General features: G+C 41.6%; 2 protein-coding genes and 1 pseudogene across 6 annotated transcripts in view; 1 reads left to right on the top strand and 2 right to left on the bottom strand.

Moving 5' to 3' along the window:
* Nucleotides 1-24,458, bottom strand: part of RPS20 (ribosomal protein S20) — a 549,922-nt gene that overhangs the window by 5,946 nt on the left and 519,518 nt on the right. The window lies entirely within an intron of this gene.
* CHCHD7 (coiled-coil-helix-coiled-coil-helix domain containing 7) overlaps nt 1-24,458 on the top strand; it is a 1,019,570-nt gene that overhangs the window by 873,904 nt on the left and 121,208 nt on the right. The window contains exon 1 of one of the 5 annotated variants that reach the window (XM_050802377.1): nt 13,274-13,277. The exons of the other annotated variants lie outside the window; for them this stretch is intronic. The gene's annotated coding sequence lies outside the window, so the exon portion shown is untranslated. Of the gene's footprint in view, nt 1-13,273; nt 13,278-24,458 lie in introns of those variants that run through there. 5 annotated transcript variants of the gene reach the window in all.
* Nucleotides 21,810-22,645, bottom strand: LOC126961732 (nucleophosmin-like; annotated as a pseudogene).

The raw sequence follows: 24,458 nt of genomic DNA, 5'->3' as shown, positions 1-24,458 counted from the left end.
ACCCAAATAGATATTTCCTCCAACAACCGAATGAGGATTTCAGTGTGAAAAACATTGAATTAGATATCAGGTTCATTTTAACTTTTGAAATATTCCTAACAACTTTATGAAATTTGTGTTTTCAATATCTCTATCTATAGCCTTTCTTTACTAATTTTTGCAGATCTTTTAACATTATCTTGCAAAGACTTTTACTGCAGGTATTTGTGTGGGTCTGTGGATGGCCATCTACTGGTCTTTCACTGCAATGACAGTGTCATCCTACTTTTTCCAAAAGGAAATTTATGGCAGTCAAAAACTACTGAATTCATGGTACACATGTGGAAATGTCTGAATCACATTTAAAAAGGCAAATTGTTGAATGAATGTGGATGAGTCTGTTTAGACACAACAGTAGTCCCCTCCTTATCCCTGGTTTCACTTTCTGAGGTTTCAGTTACCTGCAGCACAGTTCAATAAGATACTTTGAAATCAGAGAGACCACATTCATGTAACTTTTATTACAGTATATGACTACCACTGTCCTATTTTATTATTAAAATATAATAAAATAATATTAATCTCTTGGTGTACCTAACTTATAAATTAAACTTTATCATAGGTGTGTATGTACAGGAACAAATGTAGTATGTATACAGTTTGGTTCTATCTGTGGTTTCAGGCACCCAGGGTGTCTTGGCACCAGCTCTGTGGATAAGGAGGAACTCCTGTATTTTATCTGTGGAATTTAAAAATCTAAATACAACATTTGTATGTTAAAATTCTTCAGTCTGAAATGCTTTCAGGCATCTACTGGGGGGCTTGGCACTACCTCTGTGGTTAAGGGGGAACTCCTGTATTTTGTTTGCAAAATTTTTTATCTAAATACATATTTTTTTATATTAAACTTCTTCAGTCTGAAATTTAAGAATAAAAACCAGAGAGAGTATGTGAAGATTTAGAACAGTACTCAGCATATGAGAGTAGCCAGCACCAGGCCAGGTGTGGTGACTCATGCTTGTAGTCCCAGCTAGTGTTTGGATCAAAGCAGTCCAACTCTAGAGCCAGCACTCTTAGCCTCTGTACTGTCAGTGTACGTTAGCATTCATCTTTTTTTTTTTTTTTTGAGACGGAGTCTTGCTCTGTCGTCCAGGCTGGAGTGCGGTGGCGCAATCTTGGCTCACTGCAAGCTGTGCCTCCCGGGTTCACGCCATTCTCCTGCCTCAGCCTCCCGAGTAGCTGGGACTACAGGTGCCCGCCACCACGCCCGGCTAATTTTTTGTATTTTTAGTAGAGACGGTGTTTCACCATGTTAGCCAGAATGGTCTCGATCTCCTGACCTTGTGACCTGCCCGCCTCAGCCTCCCAAAGTGCTGGGATTACAGGCGTGAGCCACCACGTCCAGCTGTTAGCAAGTCATCTTTATCATTTGCGGTGGCAGTATGTCTGAGAGATACAAAATCCTGTTGTGTTAAAGGACATGGCATAGAAGGGCTTTATACATTTCCCTATAGCTGAGGTTAGAAATTTTACACTTGATCTTAGCCAAAAGGCTGAGAAGCGATGAGGTTAGAAATTTTATTGAGCTACTATTGTGTGCATTGTAAGGTAGAATGCCCATTTTAATGTTCTCATCCTTTCATTTGAAGTTCCATACATACCAAGGCCATTCAACCCTATTTGCTCATTAAAATCATTTTACTAAAGTGACCAAAAGAACAGAACTAGGGATACAATAACATCTTTCAACAGAGAATGATTCATATGGAACATATGATAGATTGGTAATTTACAATCATATTTAATGGCAGAGCTCACGGAATTCTCTGTGGGAGTGGGAACTGAATGTCCTGCCCACAGGCCTCACTAGTGCCCCCTGTCTCCTCTCTTTGTCCTGCTCCCCAGCCTGCATAAAATCTGAAAAGTCACTGGTCTCCTCCTGTCCCAGCTAGAGCTGCTTCCTAGCTCTAGCAGAGGACCTGCAGAAGATTTCCACAACACAGTTTGTGATCCTGACACCATGTGGGAAAGCTAGGGATATGTGATTTACCAGTCACTTCTGCTGGGCTTGTGCTTTTCATGTTGTACAGAATTAATACAACTCTTTAGGAAATATTTCTACTATTTGCCTTCCTTTGTGAGAAGACTGGACTTTATGGCTCTCCCCACATACTAATTCTGCTGTGTTGCTTTTGTGCTTTGGACTGATTAAAAAATGGCCCCAAGAGTCCCTACCTCCTGCTTTTCATGCCCTTGTGAAAACTCCTTCTCCGAGTGTGAGAAACTGTGACTGCTCCCAAACATTAGAATTTGGCAACAGTACTGGGATGTCACTTCCACAAATAGATTAAATAAGATCCTGATTTCTGTATTGCCAGTGGACTCTCCCTTGCCAGCCTTGAGGAAGGAGCAGCCATGTTGGAGGCTGCCCTGTGGAGAAGCCCATGTGGCAAGGACATGAGGGCGGCTGGTGGCCCAGCCAGAAAGGAGCTGAGGCTCTCAGCCCAACAGCCTGAAAAGAACTGAAGTTACACCCACAATGACATGACTTTGGAAGCAGATCCTTGAGTCTTCAGATGAGACCTCAGAACTGGCCAACACCTTGATTGAAGCCCTAATGAGAGACCCTGAAGCAGGGGGTCCTCCTAAGCCATGCCTGGATTCGTGACTCGCAGGAACTGTGAGGTAATGCATGTATGCTGGTTGCTAAATTTGTGGTAATTTGTTACTTTAATACTGAGGAAATCAGATTATAATAAGAAAGAAATCAGATTACAATAAGAAAAAAAGAAAGAAAAAGAAAGAGAAAGAAAGAAAAAGAAAGGAAAGGAAGAGAAAGAAAGAGAAAGAAGAAAGAGAAAGGAAAGGAAAAGAAAAAGAGAGAGAAAGAAAGAGAAAGAGAAAGAAGAAAGAGAAAAGAAAGAAAAGGAAAGAAAGAGAAAAAGAGAAAGAAAGAAAGAGAAAAAGAAAGGGAGGGAAGGAAGGAAGGAAAAAGAAAAGAATAATTGAAAAAGAACACAAATGAAAAATCATCATGCCCTAATAGAGAAATGAACAAAAATCTTGAAAAGTCAATTCATAATAAAGAATATGCTTTTAGGAGACAAATATGAAAAACAGGAAAATGTGATCTCACAAGTACTTGAAGAATTGCAAATTTAAGGTATCTTTTTTTGAAACACCCATACATACACAATTCTTAATTTGAATAAAGTTGTGGTAAAAGAAGATCTTGCCACTGCTAATGACAATATAAATTATTAAAGCTTTTTGGAAAATAACTGCAGTTTGGCAGTGTATCAAGAACCTCAAAAATATTTCTATTCACTGATTCAGTAATTCTGCTTCTGGACATCCACCCTATGAAATACTACAGAATAAGAATTTATTTTATTTTATTATTTTATTTTATTTTTAATTTTAATTTTTGGTTTGAGACGGAGTCTCGGTCTGTCGCCCAGGCTGGAGTGCGGTGGCGCCATCTCGGCTCACTGCAAGCTCCGCCCCCGGGTTCACGCCATTCTCCTGCCTCAGCCTCCCGAGTAGCCGGGACTACAGGCGCCCACCACCTTGCCCGGCTAATTTTTTGTATTTTTAGTAGAGACGGGGTTTCACCATGTTAGCCAGGATGGTCTCAATCTCCTGACCTCGTGATCCACCCGCCTCGGCCTCCCAAAGTGTTGGGATTACAGGCGTGAGCCACCGATCCCGGCTTCATTGTGTGTTTATGAATTGGAAGATGGAATCTCGCTCTTGTCGCCCAGGCTGTAGTACAATGGCCGATTTTGGCTCACTGCAACCCCTGCCCCCCGGGTTCAAGCAATTCTGCTGCCTTAGCCTCCCAAGTAGCTGGGATTACAGGCGCCCGCCACCACACATGACTAATTTTTGTATTTTTAGTAAAAACAGGGTTTCACCATGTTGGCCAAGCTGGTCTCCAAGTCCTGATCTCAGGTGATCTGCCTGCCTTGGCTTCCCAAAGTGTTGGGGTTACAGGCGTGAGCCACTGTGCCCAGCCGGAAGGCTTAATATTGTAAAAATGTACATACTACCCAAAGCAACCTATAGATTCAGTGGAATCCTATTTCAGAATCTAAATGTCTTTCTTGCAGAAATAAAAAAAAATTACCCTAAAATTCATATGGAATATCAAAAGATCTTTAATAGCCAAAACAATTTTGAAAAGAAAGAACAAAGTTAAATGACTCACACTTCCTGATTTCAAAGTATATTACAAAGTCATAGTAATCAAAACAGTGTAGTACTGGCATGAAAACAGACAAATAGACCAAAGGAATAAAATAGAGCCCAGAAATAAACTCTTGTGTATATGGTCAAATGATCTTCAACAAATATGTTTCATTTAGTTCTTTTTATTATTTCTTTCTTTACCAAAGTAACTTAAGCAAACACAAAAGTCATATCATTTTATTTCTTCACCCTTCTGTTAGCATCTCTAAAATATGGACACTTTCTTACATAACCATAATGTCATTATCACTCTTAATTAACAATTTTTCACTAATATCAAATGATTTATCAATAATCAAATTTTCCTAATTGCCTCAAAATATGTTTTATGGTTGTTTTGTTTACATCAAAATCTAAATAACATGCACACATTTCTTTTAGGTGTTCTTTTAATCTAGATTCCTCCCCCCACCCAGTTGTTTGTTTGCCTGTTTGCAGAAACTAGGTTCATTTTCTTTTTTCTTATGGTTTTTTTTGTGTGTGTGTGACGGAATCTTGCTCTGTCGCCCAGGCTGGAGTACAGTGGCATGATCTCGGCTCGCTGCAACCTCTGCCTCTCGGGTTCAAGTGATTCTCCTGCCTCAGCCTCCCGAGTAGTTGGGACTACAGGCACAAGCCACCACTCCCAAGTAATGCATTTTTAGTAGAGATGGGGTTTTGCCATGTTGGTCAGGCTGGTCTCGAATTCCTGACCTCAAGTGATTCGCCCACGTTGGCCTCCCAAAGTACTGGGATTACAAGTGTGAGCCACCTCACCTGGCCAAACCAGGTTTATTTTCTATTAAATGTCCTACATACTGGGTTTGCCTATTGGCTTCTGGGCTAGTCCCTTTGCATTGCTGTAAAGGAACACCTGAGAGTAGGTAATTCATAAAGAAAAGAGGTTTATTTGGCTCACAGGTCTGCAGGCTGTATAGGAAGTATAGCTCCAGTATCTGCTTCCATGGAGGTCTTAGGAAGCTTCCACTCATGACTGAAGGCAAAGAGAAGCTGGCATCCCATGGTGAGAGAGGAAGCAAGAGCTAAGAAGGGGGTGCCAACCCCCGTTTTTTTTTTTTTTTTTTTTTTTTTTTTTGAGATAGAATCTTGCTCTGTAGTCCAGGTTGGAGTGCAGTGGCCTCATCTCGGCTCACTGCAACCTCCCCCTCCTGGGTTCAAGCAATTCTTCTGCCTCAGCCTCCCAAGTAGCTGGGACTACAGGTGCCCACCACCACGCCCAGCTAAGTTTTGTATTTTTAGTAGAGAAGGGGGTTTCAATATGTTGGCCAGGCTGGTCTTGAACTCCTGACCTCAGGTGATCCACCCTCCTTGGCCTCCCAAAATGCTGGGATTATAGGCATGAGCCACCGTACCTGGCTGCCAGCCTCTTTTAAATAACCAGATATCACATGAACTCAAAGAACTCACTCATTACCATAAGGATGGCTCCAAGCTATTTGTGAGGGATCCACTCCCATAACCCAAGCACCTCCCACTAGGCTCACTTCCAACATTGGGGGTCACATTTCAACATGAGATTTGGAGGGGACAAAACGTCCAAACTTTGTCAGCTTCTTTGTGGTGACATTGAAATCTTTCTGTTATCCCCCCTATTCCCTGTGAGGGGAATCTGATTTTAGAGACTTGACTAAGTTCAGGTTCAACATTTAGGGGAAGAATCCTTCATATGTGGTGCTGTGTGTCTAACCTCAGGAAGGATACATTAGTTTTTCCGCCTTCAGAGATAATGAGATGGATCAAGGGGTTCCGTAAATCTGTCCATTGTAAGGGCATCCTCCAGCTTTCTCTCATGTAATGGTTCCATCCATTACATATCACCTGACTCAACTATTTAGGACTTACAAAATGAGGCAATCCTAATTTTATCATTCCTATCCTATTTAGTATTTGAAAATCTGTTAAAAAAACAAACAAACAAATAAAAAAAAACCTCTTCCACATAAAATAGAGTTATTTGTTGGATATGCAGTATGTACAAGAAAGTTAGAGTAGCCAGGCGCGGTGGCTCATGCCTGTAATCCCAGCACTTTGGGAAGGCTGAGGCGGGTGGATCACCTGAGGTCAGGAGTTCGAGATCAGCCTGACCAACATGGAGAAACTCCGTCTCTACAAAAAATTAGCAGGGCATGGCGGTGCATGCCTATAATTCCAGCTACTCGGGAGGCTGAGGCAGGAGAATCGTTTGAACTCAGGAGGCGGAGGTTGCTGTGAGCCGAGATTGTGCCATTGCACTCCAGCCAGGGCAACAAGAGCGAAACTTCGTCTCAAAAAAAAAAAAAAAAAAAAAAGAAAGAAAGAAAGTTAGGGTAAATACTAATTTTTTCCTTTTAATTATCAAATTTCAGAGTAAGGAATTGGTGTCCTAGTTATTTACTGTGGCATCCAATGAGCTATTAGAGTTATTCTTCTCTTTTTGATCTCATTCTATCATAAATTTATTTGTCTTTTATATATTCAATATCTATCAATTCTAGTCTTAATTCTTTTTGATGCTTAAATGGTTTCATAATTGTCTAATGGTAGTTTCTTTATATTGTCCCCTGTTCTTTGGACATAATCCATAAATCTTCCTTGCTTTTTGACACAACAATATGTCCCTAACTTATAAATTCCTACCCAGATTTAGAATCAAGCATTCCTCCAGGGAGCCCTGATGTTTTTAGTGGGAAATGCTATTTAGAGACTCCAATCCAGACACAAGTTGTGCTCATTGCTATTGGGTTATCATTACCCCTAGGCCTCTTCAGTGGACAGAACCAGGAAATGTCTACTTGTGAAATTTTAAAATAAAATAATCTAGTAAATATGTTCAGTATGTGAATATACCACAATAAAGCTGTTAAAAACAAAAATAAATGCACATCAATGGGCTCAATTTCAATCACTATTTTAAGTCAACACTGGTAAGATAAAGATAATCATGTTTTAAACAGAAAAGCACATACATATAGCACACTCCTATGCACCACTCAGAGTTTAGCCATCAACTGTTGATGAAGTTTTTTTCATACATAAGACAGAACAATAAATTCTAAGATTTACAAAAAATACGGTAGAAACGATTAGGTAAACATCTAGAAAAAATAATTTGAATCTCCTAATATCTTACACCAGAATACTTGTCAGAAAGATCAATGAAATCAATGTAGACACTGAAAACTCAGATGTACCATAACAAAACTATGCTGATTTTTTAAAAAATGAAGTTGTGAGAGACAAAGATGACCCAAAACCCAAAGCAGAAAAGATTATTTAATTTGACAACAACAAAAATAAAATTTCTTGATAGTAACAATCATGATGAGCAACTGACAAATTAAAGACAGACTGACAGACTGAAGTAAAATTTCTGCAACTCTGATCACAGATTAAGAGCTAATTTTCGGCCAGGTGTGGTGGCTCATGCCTGTAATTCCAGCACTTTGGGAGGCCGAGGCAGGAAGATTAGGAGGTCAGGAGATCTAGACCATCCTGGCTAACACTGTGAAACCCCGTCTCTACTAAAAATACAAAAATTTAGCTGAGTGTGGTGGCAAACGCCTGTAGCCCCAGCTACTCAGGAGGCTGAGGCAGGAGAATTGCTTGAACCCGGGAGGTGGAGGTTGCAGTGAGCCGAGATCATAACACTGTACTCCAGGCTGGGTGACAGAGTGAGACTCCGTCTCAAAAAAAAAAAAAAAAAAGCTAACTTCCATAACAGAGAGCGCTTACCAAATCAATGAGTTGAAATATCAATAACCTAATAGAAAAAAACTGGTACAAGATATGAACAGACAATTCACAGAAAAGGAAATATAAATGACTCCTAAATAAATGAAATGATGGTTAATTCACTCTGAGTAATAGAAACACAACTTTGGGTGGTTGGGTGGTTGCTAAAATTAGTGGCAAGCAGTAAAAGCAATGACGTTTGCTAAATCTCTTTTTTTTTAAACAGTGTTTCTCTCTTGTTGCCCAGGCTGCAGTGCAATGGCATGATCTTGGTTCACTGCAACCTCCACTTCCCAGGTTCAAGCGATTCTCCTGCCTCAGCCTCCCAAGTAGCTGGGATTATAGTCACCTACCACCATGCCCAGATAATTTTTTGTATTTTTAGTAGAGACAGGGTTTCACCATGTTGGCCAGGTTGGTCTCAAACTCCTGACCTCAAGTGATCCACCCATCTTGGCCTCCCAAAGTGCTGAGATTACAGGCATGAGTCACCACACCTGGTCAGATTTTGCTAAATCTTGATTCTTGCCCTTTTAGTAATCTATGTGATCAAATGGGAAGAACACATACAGTGCTTGCTGCAAGCTGTTTTATGGTTGTTTGGAGGAAAAGCACTCGTGACCTGAGTTGCAAGCTGAACCAGCCTCTTTTTTCATGGAACACCATAAAAAAGTCTTTTTTTTTTTTTTTTTTTTTCCCCTATTACTGGTTCGAATTATGTTGTATCAAAGCATCTTTTCCCATCCCTTAATAAAAATCTAGGAAGAAATCTATTATTATACTTTCTGGTAACTTTAGATTATTACAACCCAGTCCAGTTCAGTTTAAAACCCTAAAGTGGTATCCAGTTCAATGCTTTCCTTTCCACTATCAGTGGTTACACTTGTGGCTTGAGTAAATAGACTATATAATTTAAAATAGAAACTGGGACACACTTGAGTGAACGTCAGCACTAATAATAGTAATGATACCTCGGTCATGTGCTGAGGCTACCCTGGCCATATTGGATGAATGGTCACCCTAGGTGGAAGGACTTGAAATAGGGAAAATGGAGCTTCCTCTGCTATTTCAAAACTCTCCCCCTGTGGATCCTAAACCTAACTCTAGTGCTGGGGAGCAGGAAGGAGGGACAGAGAAGGCAGAAGGCATCTCATATGTCTAGCAGTATGTTGGTGGTGGGGAGCTACCGTTGGATCTGTTCAATTCCATGCCTTGCCTTTCAAACTTGGGAGATCATCTGATTGATCACCCTCCTCTCACAAAGGAAGAAATGGGGACCCATGGAGATGATGACTCTTGTGAGGGGCATGCCTAATAAGGGGCTGAGCCTGCACTCCAGCACGTCATCCAACTTCTCCCCAGGGTCCCCTAAGGCAGCTTCTCTTGCATGCGCCCATCACAGCCAGGACCAGGATGAGGCTTTGGGCTTAGTAGTTAAGGGGGTGGCGAGAAACCCAGTAACAGAGGTAAATAATATTGGAATGCATTCTCTTAAACATCAAAATCAAAGCAAAACAAGCTATGACAAGCAAAAACACAATTTTAAATGAAGACGGAATCGGTATTACTCACTTTTCCTTTTTCCTCAGTTTTCAGTAACCACAGTGCACACAACTTAGATATCTAATGTCCATCTTGGACTGAACACATCTAAGACAGAACTCTCTGGCTGGGTGCAGTGGCTCATGCCTGTAATCCCAGCACTTTGGGAAGCCAAGGAGGGTGGATCAAGAGGTCAAGAGATCAAGACCATCCTGGCCAACATGGTGAAACCTCGTTTCTACTAAAAATACAAAAATTAGCTGGGCGGGGTGGCGGGCGCCTGTAGTCCCAGCTACTCAAGAGGCTGAGGCAGGAGAATCACTTGAACCCAGGAGGTGGAGCTTGCAGTGAGCCGAGATCGCGCCACTGCACTCCAGCCTGGCAACAGAGCAAGACTCGGTCTCAAAAAAAAAAAAAAAAAAAAAAGACAGAACCCTCCATTTGCCACCCCCAACCTGTCCCAGCTTCAGGCCTCCCCATCTTGGTAAATGGCCTGGTTCATCAGGCTCAAAACCCAAAAGTCACTGTTGATTCCTCCTGTTTCCTCACTATGCACATCCAACCCATTAGCAAAGCATACAGAATACATATCCAAACAATGTTTCCAAGCTCTAGTTATCTCTACCTTCAAGGTTTCCACTTTTGTGCCCCTCACCAAGATCACCCCTCACCTACTTCCCTGCAAAAGGCTACTACCTTCTTGTTTTCATTCTTATCCTCCTATAGTCCATCTCTTTAAAATGTAAACCAGGCCAGATGTGTTGGCTCACGCCTATAATCCATCATTTTGGGAGGCCAAGGCGGGCAGATCACTGGAGGCCAGGAGTTTAAGACCAGCCTGGCCAACATGGTGAAACCTTGTCTCTATCAAAAAAAAAAAAAAAAAAAAAAAACACACACACACAAAAAAGTAGCCAGGCATGGTGGCACACATCTGTAGTCCCAGCTACTTAGGAGGCTGAGGCAGGAGAATTGCTTGAACCCAGGAGGTGGAGGTTGTAGTGAGCAGAGATCGCACCATTACACTCCAGCCTGGGTGAGACAGTGAGACTTCATCTCAAAACAAATAAATAAAAATTAAAATTAAATATAATCACATCCCCCACCCACCCTGCCAAAAATCCTTAGTGTCACTCAAATGACATGTCCTAGTCCTCACATCCAAAACCTATGAATATTTAGAAATATGGTCTTTGCACAGTGTGGTGTTGTGTTGTTTTGTACTGTGTTATGTTGTTTAGAGATAGGCTCTCCCTCTCTCACTCAGGCTGGAGTACAGTGGTGCAATCATAGCTCACTGCAGCCTTAAACTCCTGGACTCAAGGGACCCTCCCGCCTCAGCCTCCTGAGTAGCTGGCCTGGAAATATGATCTTTGCAAATCTAATTAGGTTAGGGATCTCAGAATGAGTTCAGTCTTAGATGTAGGTTGGGCCCCAAATCCAGTGACTAGTGTCCTTAGAGAGGAGACAGACATTTGACACAGACACACACGGAAAAGGCCCTCTGATGACGAAAGCACAGATTGCAGTGATGTGTCTACAAGCCAAGGAATGCCAGGTGTTGCCAGCAGCCAGCAGACGCTAGGAGAGCAGCACGAAACAGATTATCCCTCAGAAGGGTTCAGAAGGCTCAACCCTGCCAACACGTCCATTTTGTATTTCTGGCCTCCACAACTCTGAGGGAATAAATTTCTGTTGTTTCAAGTAACCAAGTTTGTGGTAATTTTTTACAGTAGTCCTAGGAAACTAGTACAGGCATCTTCCCACTGTACTTAGAATAAAATGCAAGCCCCTAATCCTACTTCACAAGGTACTACATTACCTGGCCCCTGACTTCTTTCTTTCTCATCTCCTTCCCCTCCTCTCACTCACTGTGCTGAACTGCATTGGCCTTCTCTGTTCTGCAAACACAGCAAGCTCACCTCCACCCAGGGACTTTGCATCTGCTCTTTCCTCTTTAGGAAGCCCCTCCCCCAGATTACTGCATGGCTGGTTCCTCCTGGTTATTCCGCCTCTCCTCTAATACCGCCTTCTCTGTAAACATTTGTTATTTTCTTCTGTTACACAGCTGAAAAGGCGAGATGCTCACTTCCCCAGACTCCCTTGCAGCTTGGCATTGACTACATGAGCTAGGCTTTATATGTCACAAGCTGGCATAAAGAAATAGGAACACTGGACTGCAGGCTGATGGTGTGAGAACTCACCCTTGGAGTTCCTTCTTCCTGCCTTTCTGGAACATTGTTTACCTGCCAGCAGCATGGAGGCTGCACTTCCTCTTAAACATCAGGTGCAGAGTCGTCCTCCAGTTTGTCCATCTCTGGCGACTTCATGGTAGGCTGGGGGGTGACCTCAGAGTCATTTCAATACCTCTGGTACAGCTCTTTTAAAGCCAAATTCTTAATCACAATCTGAGCTTCTTCACTGTTAACTTCTTGGTCACCTGAAACCCACTTAAAGTTTAGTGATTGCCTTTTTTTCTAGTTCTTTTAATAAGACTATTATTTTCACAGACATGTCACCCGAAACCCACTTAAAGTTTAGCGATTGCCTTTTTTTTCTAGTTCTTTTAGTAAGACTATTATTTTCACAGACATGTATGGGCTGGCTACGGTGTCTAGGCAGGGTTCCAGGCACTGGGAATACAATGAAAGACAAGACACGGACAGGCGTGTTGGCTCATGCCTGTAATGCCAGCACTTTGGGAGGCCAAAGCAGGCAGATCACCTGAGGTCAGGAGTTCAAGACCAGCCTGGCCAACATGGTGAAACTTCATCTCTATTAAAAATACAAAAATTAGCTGGGCATGGTGGCAGGTGCCTGTAATCCCGGTACTCCAGAGGCTGAGGCAAGAGAATCACTTGAACCTGGGAGGTGTTCACTGCAAGAGCATAGGCAAAGCAGAAGTACTGTCGAATCACACATTGCCCAGGTCCCTTTGAGAGTCCATTATACAGCAGTCCCCCTCTTTGCCCTTTTGCTTTCCATGGTTACAGTTACCTGCAGCCCGAAAATATTAAATGGAAAACTCCAGAAATAAACGATTTGTCAGTTTTAAATCGCATGCCATCTTGAGTAGCGTGATAAAATCTCACATCATCGGCCGGGCTCGGTGGCTCATGTCTATAATGGCAGCCGAGGTGGGTGGATCACCTAAGGTCAGGAGTTCGAGATCAGCCTGGCCAAGATGGTGAAACCCTGTCTCTACTAAAAATGCAAAAATTAGCTGGGTATGGTGGCGGCGGGGGGCGCCTGTAATCCCAGCTACTCGGGAGGCTGAAGCAGGAGAATCGCCTGAACCATGGAGGTAGAGGTTACAGTGAGCCAAGATCATGCCATTGCACTCCAGCCTGGACGACAGAGCAAGACTCTGTCTCAAAAAAAACAAACAAACAAACAAACCATACTGCTCTGTCTCTCTCGGAACATGAATCTTCCCTCTGCCCTGCGTCTCACGCTGTCCGCAGTCCCCACCCATTAGTGACTTAGTAGCCGACTTGGGTGTCAGATCAACTGTGGTGGTAGCACAGTGCTTGTGTTTAAGTAACCCTCATTTTACTTAATAATGGCCCCAAAGGACAAGAGTAGTGATGCTGGCAATTCAGACATGCCAAAGAGAAGGCAAATATATGCCAAAGAGAAGTTGTTAATCTCTTACTGTACCTCATTTATAAATTAAACTTTATCATATGTATGTATACATGGGTGAAAAAACACAGTGTATACAGAGCTCAGTACTATCCTTGGTTTCAGGCATCCACTGAGGTCCTAACTTAAACCTCCTTGGATAAGGGGGGATGATTGTAATCTGATTTCCTCAGTATTAAAGTAACACTTTAATTTCTCTCTCTCTCTTTCTTTTTTTCTTTCTTTCTTTCTTTCTTTCTCTCTTTCTTTTTCTTTCCTTCCCTCCCTCCCTTCCTTCCTTTCTCTTTCCTTTCTTTTCCTTTCTCTATCTTTCTTTCTCTTTCTTTTCTTTTCTTTCTTTCTTTTCTTTCTTTCTTTTTCTTTCTTTCTTTCTTTCTTTCTCCTTTCTTTCCTTTCTTTCTTTTTTCTTTTCTTTCTTTCTCTTTCTTTTCTTTCTTCTTTTTGTTTTCTTGAGACAGGGTCTTGCTCTGTCGCCCAGGCTGGAGTGCAGTGGTGCAATCTCAGCTCACTGCAACCTCCACCTCCCAGGTTCAAGCGATTCTCCTGCCTCAGCCTCCCAAGTAGCTGGGATTACAGGCACGTGCCACTACGCCAGGCTAATTTTATATTTTTAGTAGAGACGGGGTTTTGCCATGTTGGCCAGGCTGGTTTCAAACTCCTGATCTCAAGTGATCCACCTGCCTCGGCCTTCCAAAGTGCCGGGATTAGAGGCGTGAGCTACCGATCCCAGCCATGTATGTGTTCTTTATATAATAAAAATATTGACCTGTTGTCACATTTTGACCAAATATTTTTCTCCACCCATTGTCTGTAGTTTATTCATATTTTAATAATCAGAAGTTACCATTTTTTGTAATTAAATCTGGCAATCTCCTTCATAGTTTTTTCATTGTTTTTAAGTTTCTGTGTTCATTTAATAACTTTTCAATTCTATATATGCTCTTTAATCCATCTGGAAGCGATTTTGGTGTGTGGTATGTAAAGTATTTATTGAAAAAACATATAATTTTAGTAAAACCAATGGTGGAAGGCCAAACGCTCCTTGCAAACAGGAAACATGTTTTATTCACTCTTGGGTTTCCCTGACTTTCCCAAGCAGAAGAATCACTAAAGGCAGCTTTTGTTTCCTCAGGCTCCAGCAGCCTAAGCTGCATTCAGGAAACATGGGTCTCCACTCCCTCCATCTGCTCTTTCTGCTGGAAGACACTAAGCACCTGTCCCCTTGCTGGTGTCATGACATCTCCCAGGGGTTGCTGGTCTCTTGTCCCTTGTAGACATCTTCACCCATGAGCTTCTGTAGAAGCACGGAAACGGCTACCTTTCCGGGGACTGCCCAGCCTTGAGCCAGCAGCGCCCCCTGGCGCCTTTTTCATTTTAATTGTTCACACAATGCTCCACTCTCTCCACTGGTCGCTTTTCCTGGAAGGCACCTCAAAAGATCTGCTTCAGTCGCTGGGGTAGTTTAGGCTAATTTGCTCTGACATTGCTCTTAGGGTAAATTTCTTCTTCATTTGAACAGCTCCTCCTCAGTTAAGGAGAAGCCATTATTTCTTGGTTGCCTTTTTCTTTTTTAGATATGGAGAGGCAGAGGGATTGTGGTTGGAGGCCGACTATTAGCCCCAATTTTTTTTTTTTTTTTTTTTTTTGAGACAGGGTTTCGCTCTTTCGCCCAGGCTGGAGTACAGTGGCCTGATCTCGGTTCATGGCACCCTCCACCTCCTGGGATCAAGCGATTCTCCTACTTTAACCTCCCAAGTAACTGGGATTACAGGCATGTGCCACCACGCCCGGCTAATTTTTGTCTTTTTGATAAAGACGGGATTTCACCATGTTGCTCAGGCTGGTCTTGAACTCCTGACCTCAACTGATCTGCTCCCCTCGGCCTGCTGGGATTACAGGTGTGAGCCACCGCGTCCCTCCCAGGAAGTCTTTGAAGCTTTGTACAAATAAAATCCCAATGAGGATTTCCTGCTGTTCATACTAATGCCTGAACTTGTGAGTTAGAACTACAGGTCTTTGCCGGGTGCGGTGGCTGACGCCTGTAATCTCAGCAGTTTGGGAGGCTGAGGCTGGCGGATCATCTGAGGTCAGGAGTTCGAGACCAGTCTGGTCAACATGGAGAAACGCTGTCTCAAGTAAAATACAAAAACTAGCTGGGCATGGTGGCAGTCCCAGGTACTTGGGAGGCTGAGGCAGGAGACTCAATTGAACCCGGGAGGCGGAGGTTGGAGTGTGGCGAGATCGCGCCATTGCACTCCAGCCTGGGCGACAGTGAGAGATTCTGTCTCAAAAAGAAAAAGTGGCTGGAGAAAAGAGGAGCTGCACTTCCTCTTAAACATCAGGTGCAGAGTCGTCCTCCAGTTTGTCCATCTCTGGCGACTTTTCTTTTTGAGACAGAATTTTTGTCACTAAGGAGGCATCTATAAAAGAAGATGGGGGAGAGTTCAAATAAATGAAACCTAGAAGTAGTCCTCAAATCTAATTAAAGCCAACACTGGAAATTAGTCCTGTTAGAAAAGAGAAAAACAAATTGTTGAATGTATCTGCATTATTTTCTCTCCTACCACCCTGGCAGAGGTACTGAGTACCAGAATGGCCAAAACATAGTGGCAAGAGAGCTAGCAGGGAAAATCCTGAACAATCCACTAATTGCATACTCAAGCCTACATTCAGTTGACTTTATTCAGAAACAGAATTGTCCTAGCTATGGGTTTATCCTAGCTCAAGTTAAAAGAGCAGGAAATTATGAAATAATTATGGAAAGATATACTTCAGTAGACACTTAATAATAGACCATCTACCATAGTAGACTAGCATGACCCTTGTCACAACATTCACTTGAATATGAGAGAAGGCAGGTTATTTTTCTTTCTTTTTAAACAATTTATTCTTCAGATTGTTTTGTGGCAGAATTAAAATTTCTTAAGGCCTTAAAGTAAAGATTACTCAACGTTGGACAAATGTTTGCTCAGACTGACTGTACAATATGTTCTAATATGGTTCACCATTTCTGAAAGTGGGAAAATCTACTTCCAGTTCTTCAGTCAGGGAAATTCTGTAACTTGACCCCTCTGTGAGGGGATGTGCTTCTGGCATTGGTTGCCATTATTCTGTCAAGTTTTTTTTTTTCCCTTCTGTTTAAATTTCTCCTGGCTGCACTCTATTATTCCATAGACCTTTAGGTTTTCCCTCTTTGTAATTTGATGCCCTATTCAGCAGTATTCAGGAAGCTGTCTTGCTTTAGTTTAGTCCTTCTCAACTGCTCTGCTTTCCTTAGCTGAATGTGTGGCTTGTTTCATCTTTTCAGTTTTCCCCTTTCATGGGAGCTTGTATTAGTTCAATGTTCTTTATAAGGAAAGTATACATTTCATGTGAGTTGATTCACATATATCAAGGTAATAAAAAAAAGTAAGGTATTTGATACTGTTTGCTTTAAAAAACATACCCATACATACATTTTCCTCTTTTAATTCTTTAAATTTAGTTTTAATTTTCATCAGTTGTCCGTGAATATCAGTTAAAGAGTCAAATAGCTACACTCCAATTATTGCATAGAAAAGCTGACCTCTAGGGTGCCACACCAGTTCTTAGAGTCTCCCAACCACGCTCAACTCCTTTGTGCTGTTGGTTTTGTTACTTAACTTCATCCCTCTAAATATAGCATGCTTATATGACTACTTCATCATTATTATTATTACTATTATTATAGTTTTCGGCATTATCTATTGACATTCCTCTTTGGAAAATGAGGATTTACTTTTTTTCCACTCCTATCCCCAGTACATCTGGTCACAATTCCCCTCCATCTTTCCATCATAGTTAAGTTATAACTTTGATTAGATCAATATATGATGTTACAGTATTACATCTATGTAAAGCCTTTTGGGATTGTTCCATTCCTTAGGCAATGTTTGCTTTCCTTTTGTTGCCCAACTTTTTGTTTCTCCTAAAGTTAATAAACTTTTTGTTTCATTTGCTTTGTTTTCTCTATACTCATCATTAAGTTAACCCCCAACTTGCCTCAAGTTCTGGAAATGTTCTTTCAGTCCACTCAAACACAGGGATTCATTAGTTTTATCTTCAGTCTTTGGACCTGCTCTAATCTCTACTGGTGCACAACTGACAGCTCATGGTCTTTATTTGCCATCATCTTTGGGGATTCCTTTTGTTTCTTTATTGAGTCCTGTTTATTGCCTGGTTCCTGTTTTCTTCTTTCTTGAATTATGTTCTTGCTTTGGTGGAATGAACCCCCTCAAGTAACTTCCTGGAAAAGGGTACACAGATATAAATTTTTGAGACCTGACATGTCTGAAAAGGTCTTTAGTCAACTTGCATATACAATCAATAGTTTGTCTGGGTATAGAATTCTAAGTTGAAAGTGATTTTTGCTAAGGATTTTGGAAGCAATGCTCTCCACTGTCTTTTAGTGTTCTTATCTTTTGTATGTGACTTGTTTTTGCTTTTAAATTCTGGAAACTTTTAGGACTTTGCTATTGTCTCCACTATTTCAAACTTTCATGATTATATAGTTTCTCATAGTTTGTTTTCATTCATTGTTTGGGCAATCACTACATCCTTTCAAACGGAAAACATTTGTTTCTTAAATGGTTCTTTAATAGTTTTCTTCTGTTTTTCATATTTTCTCTCCTGGAACTTCTGTTAGTTAGATGTTGGACTTCTCAGATTGATCCTCCAATTGTCTTGTTTTTGCTATTTTCAATCTTTTACTTTTCCTCTACTTTCTGAGATATTTCCTTACCTTTATGTATCATTTTTTCTAACGAATTATTTACTTATATTATAGTGTTAACTTCCAAGAGCTCTTTACTATTTCCTAGCTTTAAAAAAATACTATGTTTGTTTCACAGAGTCAACATTCCTTTTACATATCTCCAAGGATGGTTAAGATTTTAAAAATCTTCCTCTTTAATATTAAAGCCTTTACTCAGAAATAAATTAGGCTGGTTGCTTCTATTTAAGAGTAAGGTGGGCTGGGCACGGTGACTCATGCCTGTAATCCCAGCACTTTGGGAGGCCGAGGCAGGCAGATCACAAGGTTAGGAGTTTGAGACCAGACTGGCCAAAATGGTGAAACCCTGTCTCTACTAAAAATACAAAAATTACCCGGGCATGGTGGCAGCACCTGTAAACTCAGCTACTCAGGCGGCTGAGGCAGGAGAATCTTTTGAATCCAGGAGGCGGAGGTCGCAGTGAGCCAAGATCACACCATTGCACTTCAGCCTGGGCGACAGGGCGAGACTCCATCAGACAGACACACACACACACACACACACACACACACACACACAAAGTAAGGCATTAAAAGCTGATTGCTAACTCTGCACATGTGGACGGACCTTTAAGAATGAAAGCTTCACTGTCAGTTATTCTACTGTTTTACTGGGGAGTATCCATCATCAGTATCTTTGTGTCTATTTTCTTGGACTATTCATGTTTTCCTGCCTGGAGGGTGTTAGCTTGGTTGCCAGATCCTGTGAATTTCAACTTAAATAAGTATCTATAAAAATCTTAAGTTCAATTTAGTATTGTATGATCTCTTCAATACTAGACTGTAATATCAAATCTTGGGTCTATGTATGTTTTTGCTTTTCCCCAGTGTTCCTGGCATGATGCTAAGGATATAGTGGGTGATGAAATATGTACTTGCTGAATATGGGAATAAGATTAATTTTATGATCAGATTTTTTTTTTTTTTTTTTTTTTTGAGATGGAGTCTCGCTCTGTCACCCAGGCTGGTGTGCAATGGCACGATCTTGGCTCACTGCAACCTCCGCTTCCTGGGTTCCAGTGATTCTCCTGCCTCAGCCTCCTGAGTATCTGGGATTACAGGCACCACCACCACGCCTGGCTAATTTTCGTATTTTTAGTAGAGATGGGGTTTCACCATGTTGGTCAGGTGGTCTCGAACTCCTGACCTCGTGATCTGCCTCCCTTGGCCTCCCGAAGAGGCTGTAATCACTGCTGGGATTACAGGCGTGACCCACCGCACCTGGCCATGATCAGATTTATGTGAAGGAAAGGAATAAGTATACACTTAACTATTTCCTTTTCAGCATGGGGCACTGACATAGTTTGGGTATTTGTCCCCACACAAATCTTATGTTAAAATGTAATCACCAATGTTGGAGGTAAGGCGTGGTAGGAGGTGTTTGGATCACGGATCCCTCATGAATGGTTTGGACCATCGTCTTGGTGATAAGTGAGCTGTTGCTCTGAGTTCACACAAGAGCTGTTCATTTAAAAGTGTGTGGCACCTCCTCCACACTCTCTCACTTGCTTCTGCTTTCACGGCGTGAAGGGCCTGCTCTCTCTTCTGCCATGATTGTAAGCTTCCGGAGGCCTCCCTAGAAGCTGAACACATGCCTGCACCGTGCTTCCTGTAAAGCCTGCAGAGCCGTGAGCCAGCCAGACCTCTTTTCTTATAAATTACCCAGTCTCAGGCATTTATTTATAGTAATGCAAGAATGGCCTAATTCAGGCACCACATTATATTTCTCATGTAACTTCTTTTTCTCAATTACACTATTCTAATATTTGTACCAAGTAATGCCTTAGACACTAATTTTCTTTTTTTAATGGAATAGATAAAATAAGTTGTTTAAATATTTAAAATAATGAAAGTGAAAGTAGGGTATTTCCTGCCACCATCACTATCCCAGGTGGCGGAGTGTAACGATTAACGACATAGGTTCTGTCCTGTCATTTGGCTACGTGACCCTCTGCCAAGTTACTTACTCTTTCTGGGTATCAATCTCCTAATCTTTAAGTAAATAATCATAGTAAATAGGTTAGTTGTGAGATTTTAGTCTATGTAAAACACTTTACAGTTTTTGGATTATAATACTCTCAATAAATTTTAGCTATGACAATAACAAAAAGATGAGTTTTTCTGAGCCGTGAGGACAGTAATTACAAGAGTGATGGGTGTTATGAAGGAGAAGTGTAGTGTGACGGGAACATTTACCAGAGGGGCATAACTTAAACGGGTGCATTTTAGTCTTTTTCCTTCATGGCCCTGTCGGCCGCTCTCTGCCTTTTTTTTTTTTTTTTTTTAAACAGAGTCTTGCTCTGTCACCCAGGCTGGAGTGCAGTGGTATGATCTTGGCTCACTGCAACCTCTGCCTCCCAGGTTCAAACAATTCTCCTGCCTCAGTCTCCCGAGTAGCTGGGACTACAGGTGCCTGCCACCATGTCTGCTAATTTTTGTATTTTTAGTAGAGATGGGGTTTCACTATGTTGGCCAGGCTGGTCTTGAATTCCTGACCTCAGGTGATCCAACCGCCTCAGTCTCCCAAAGTGCTGAGATTACAGGCGTGAGCCACCATGCCCGGCCTGCTGCCCTCTACTTTCAACTTTAGAAAGTGGCTGGAGAAAAGTGAATTCCTGGCACAATTAAAAGCATGTTTACCATGATTCAGTTAGCTTGAGAAAACTGGATGAAAGGGAGGGCAAGTAGTGTGACACACAAGAGCAAGGAACAGTTAGGGAAGTGGATTAAAGGCGCTTTAAGGCAGGCTTGTGCAGATTGAGGCTTAACTTTACGTTTCAATATTTGTTACTATTACATTCTATTCTTTTTGAGCAAGCAATACTTTGACATAAAATCAAATATAAATGGTATGCAGTGAAAACTCTCATTCCTATCCTTGCTCTATCTGTCTCTTTTTCTTACCACAGATAATGACTTTTATTTTTTATTTTTCCTTTCTGGAGTTATGCAAGTACAAAAATTAGGAATACCTGTCTTTATTCCCCCTCTTTCCTTCACAAAAGGAAGCATATTGTAACATACTCAGTTGCATTCATTATCATCTTACATCTTGCTTTTAATTTAAAAATATATTATGCAGCTTTATCAGTAACACTACAAGGCTTCTTTTTTATTTCTTCTCATGTACATGGTGTTTTATGATATGGATGTATCACCATCTAACCAGTTCTTATTAATGGAGACTTGACCTGCTCTCATTTTGCTCTTACCAAAATGCTGCAATGAATAAACTTGTTCATATGTCTATATAAATAAATCTCCAGAAGTAGGATTATTGGATCACAGGGTAAATAATTTTGTAATTTTTTTTTAATTCATTCAAATATTTATTGAGCAGCTAAGGAGATGCAAAGGTGGTTTAAAACATGGTCAGAGGTCTGGGCGCGGTGGCTCATGCCTGTAATCCCAGCACTTTGGGAGGCCAAGGTGGGTGGATCACGAGGTCAGGAGATCGAGACCATCCTGGCTAACAGGGTGAAACCCCGTCTCTACTAAAATACAAAAAACTAGCCAGGCGTGCAGGCGGGCACCTATAGTCCCAGCTACTTGGGAGGCTGAGGCAGGAGAATAGTGTGAACCCGGGAGGCAGAGCTTGCAGTGAGCCAAGATCCTGCCACTGCACTCCAGCCTGGGAGACAGCGAGACTACGTCTCAAAAACAAAAAAACAAAACAAACAAACAAACAAAAAACATGGTCAGAAGTGAGGCAAATATGCAAGTAATAGAAAGCAAAGGGCAAGGTTCACCAAATCACAGTAGTCAGAAGAAAGTGCTTTAGGGAACTGAGAGTGAGATTGTTTCCAACCTGAAGAGGCGTGGGCAGCAAATCAGAAAAGTGGACTGGGATTAAAATAGAAGACTTCTGTCTGGATTGTTGACACTGAGTATGGACTATAATTGTCTCTCCTTTTCCTTTCTCCCCATCTTTGGGCTTAATTTACCAGTAGTGCCCAGGACTGTTCAATGCACTTTTTCTATACTTGCTTCCATTTTTGCTCTGATGTCTTCTACAGAACTAGGTCCTTTTGGTGTTTTAGGAGTTTTTTCCTGTTTTTTTTGAAGGATTCTTGTCCTTTTGATCTTGGTGTTGATGATGGTTTTGAGTCTGTTCCATTCTGATTTGACTTTTGTCCTTTTTTGGCTGGAGTATCTCATATAGATTGCTTCACTGGTGCTTTTTCTTCAGATTCCTCATCATCAAAATCATCATCTTCTTCATCATCATCATCTTCATCATCATCATCTTCATCAGCAGCAAGTTTTACTTTTTTCTGTGGAATCTTCCTACCACCTCCAGTAGCAGACTGCTTTCCAGATATACTTAATAGTTTCACATCCTCCTCCTCTTCATCTTCTGACTCTGCATCTTCTACCACAGCTACTAAGTGCTGTCCACTAATATACACTGGCCCTGAACCACACTTCAACCGTAAGACCACTGGGTGTGTTATTTCAAAGCTCCAAGGGAAACTGTTGGCTATACAGACATTTTCAAAGTTGCCAGTGTTACTTTGGACTACCTTCGTAATTCATTGCCTCTGCTTCAATAATTTGCAATTCATCCTTTGCACCAGGCCCTAAACTGACCGTTCTTAAAGATAACTGGTGCTCATTTTCATCATTATCCACCTTAAAGTGATCATCTTTGTCAGCCTTTAGTTCACAACTGAAAAGATAGTTCTGGGGCCTCAGGGGACTCATGTCCCTGTCCATCAAATCTTCCATCAGGTGGCGGCACACACTTAGGTGGGAGAGAAGGTGGACGGAGATCAATGACCACGGCTCAAGAGAACAGCCGTGCAGTACAGAATCATACCAGCGATTTTGTAATTTTAACAGATGTTCCCAGATTATTTTCCCTAAAGTTTGTACTTCCACCAGCAATATCCGAGAGTGCCTGGGCATTTCTCCATGTTCCTCATGCTTCACCAATTATATTTATCAAATGTTTGGATTTTGGCCATAATGGAAAATGGTATGGAAAGGTAGTTTTAATTAGCAATTTTCATATATTTAAGAATCACTCATATTTCTATGTCTGTCAACTAATCATTCATCTGTTGATCTTTTCCTTGTCAAATTCCAGAAACTCTTTTTACACTAGAGGGATTCACCCTTTGCGGTAATATGAGGTACAAATCCTCTCCTTCAGTTTGTTATTTCTCGTTAATCTTTATTTATATTGTTAATTTTCTTTCTATGAAGACATGTTCCTTGTTTTTGTAGTTGAAAGCATCAATTGTTTTATTTATGGCTTTAGGAAGACTTTTCTACTATGATGTTATAAAGGAATTTACTGTTCTCTTCTGGTACTTCTTATGACTTCATTTTTGACACTGAAGTCTTTGATGCATTGAGAACCTATCCTAATTGACATAGTTTGAATCTATGTTCCCACCCAAATCTCATGTTCAATTGTAATCCCCAGAGTTGGGGCGGGGTCTGGTGGGAGGTGATTGAATCACAAGGGTGGATCCTCTGTGAATGGTTTAGCACCATCCTCTCGGTGCTGTTCTTATGACAGTGAGTGAGTGAGCTATCATGAGATCTGGTTGTTTAAAAGTATGTAACCCGCCCCCCAACCCAGTCTCTTCCTTGCTCTTGCTCTACCCATGTAAGACATCCCTGCTTCCCCTTCGCCTCTACCATAATTGTATGTTTCCTGAGGCCTCTCCAGAAGCCAAGTAGTTGCCAGCATCATGCTTCCTGTACAGCCCGAGGAACTGTAAGCCAATTAAACCTTTTCTTTTTAAACCACCCAGTCTCAGGTATTTCTTTATAGCAATGTGAGAATAGACTAATACACTAATAAGTGATGTGAGGTCTAGATCTAATTTTGGTAGTTGGTCACACAAGTTTCCCAGAATAATTTTATTAAACAGTCCATCTTTTTTGGCCAGGTACAGTGGCTCGTGCCTGTAATCCCAGCACTTTGGGAGGCTGAGGCAGGAGGATCTCAAGCTCAGGAGTTTGAGACGACCCTGGGCAACACGGCTAAACCCTGTCTCTACAGAAAATATAAAAATTAGCCAGGCATGGTGGCGTGTGCCTGTAGTCCCAGCTACTTGGGATGCTGAGGTGGGAGAATCACTTGAACCCAGGAGACAGAGGTTGCACAGAGCTGAGATTGTGCCAGTGCACTCCAGCCTAGGCAACAGAGGTAGACCCTGTTTCCAAAAAAAAAAGAAGAAAAAAAAGACAGTCCATCTTTTCTCCACTGACTCAAGACACCATCTTTATTGCAGACAGAATTCCCATATGTGCTTGTGACTGACTTCTTGGACTTCTACTCTGTTTATTTTTATTTTTATTTTTATTTTGAGACAGAACCTCACTCTGCCACCAAGGCTGGAGTGCAGTGGCACGATCTTGGCTCACTGCAACCTCTGCCTCCCAGATTCAAGCAATTCTCATGCCTCAGCCTCCTGAGTAGTTGGGATTACAGGGGCCCGCCACCATTCCTGTATTGCATTTTTAGTATAGACGGGGTTTCATCATGTTGGCCAGGCTGGTCTCAAACTCCTGGCCTCAAGTAATC

This window comes from Macaca thibetana, chromosome 8 (assembly GCF_024542745.1).
Source record: "Macaca thibetana thibetana isolate TM-01 chromosome 8, ASM2454274v1, whole genome shotgun sequence".
Classification (NCBI taxonomy): domain Eukaryota; kingdom Metazoa; phylum Chordata; class Mammalia; order Primates; family Cercopithecidae; genus Macaca; species Macaca thibetana.
The sequence above is the reverse complement of the archived record's forward strand: the minus strand, read 5'-3'. Positions and strand labels throughout refer to the sequence as shown.